This window comes from Lupinus angustifolius, chromosome LG16 (genome assembly GCF_001865875.1).
Source record: "Lupinus angustifolius cultivar Tanjil chromosome LG16, LupAngTanjil_v1.0, whole genome shotgun sequence".
In the NCBI taxonomy this organism is placed as follows: Eukaryota; Viridiplantae; Streptophyta; class Magnoliopsida; order Fabales; family Fabaceae; genus Lupinus; species Lupinus angustifolius.
This window is the reverse complement of record NC_032024.1, coordinates 19,228,523-19,229,730: the sequence shown is the minus strand read 5'-3', so window position 1 is coordinate 19,229,730 and position 1,208 is coordinate 19,228,523.

The window sequence follows — 1,208 nt, the reverse complement described above, 5'->3', positions numbered from 1 at the left end:
CCAGTTCTGATTCTGAGATAGAGATGACCAATATCATAGATATGCTCATGGTCAACACTTCTATATCGAGAGTGTAAACTGATGCATTCTATGAATCCCTAGAGGAAGAAGTGATTTCGTCTCCAAAAAGGAATACCAATTCCAAACCAAATGGAGGACCCTGGTTCACCTTTGATGATTTGCCTCCAAGAAAATGGAGAAAGAGAGTCCTTGACTTTGGAGCATGGCTAGACACTAAAATGATGAAAGATGATGCAGACTCTTACAGAGTCATAGAGGAGTTTTGTTGCAGAATGACCGGTACCTTGAAAGAGTGGTACCATAATCTTGGACAAGTTAGGCAAGACCAATTCCATAGATTGCACAATACTGCTGAAGTTCTAGGGGCGATCCACCAAGAGTTTATCGGAGATATGACCATCTTCGATAAAAAGATGAGACAAGAGTTCTTTGAAATGAAATGTTGCTCACTAAAGGTAAAAATCTGGAGAAGCATTTCCAGAGAATGTTGCAACCATTCTACTTGTTAAATGGCTACAATGACAACAGTTTGAAAAATACTTATGTAGCCTCTCTCCCACAAGAACTCCAACCCGAACTTCATAGGATGGTAGCCGCTTCACAAAAAGACTTCAGTGCCCTCACTCTAGGGCAAATTCACCAGTTAACATTAGAAGCTCTTGACAAACTTTGCAAGCAACACCAATTCTTCTCTGACATATTGAAACAAAAGTCCAAATTCACTAAGGCATGCACAAAACCATACTTGGAAATCCAATGTAAAGAGAAGAGTTGCACTTGCTCCACAAAGAAGAAGTTTCACAAACAAAAGTTTGAGAGAATTCCCCGACGAAGAAAGAAGCCCTTGAAGTTCTTTCGGAGGAAAGGGAATACAGGGAAGAAGTGTTGTCAAAGGTGTTTCATCTGTGGACAGAGAGGGCATTTTTCAAAAACTTATCCAAACAAAACTGCCAAGGCCGCCAAACTCATTAATTCCTTAGAACCGCTAGAAGGGGACATAGAATCACTCTACTCATAACAAAGTTCTGCAGATGATGAAACTATCTTTGCCCTTCAGGATTCCTCTTCTGAAGCCAGCCTAACTTCGGAATCAGAGGCTTTTTCTGATGGTGAATACCTTCCGGTATTCTCCATTCAGGGAATAGACAGTCTTTCACCTACTCCTCCACTGCCTTGTGTTGAAATCC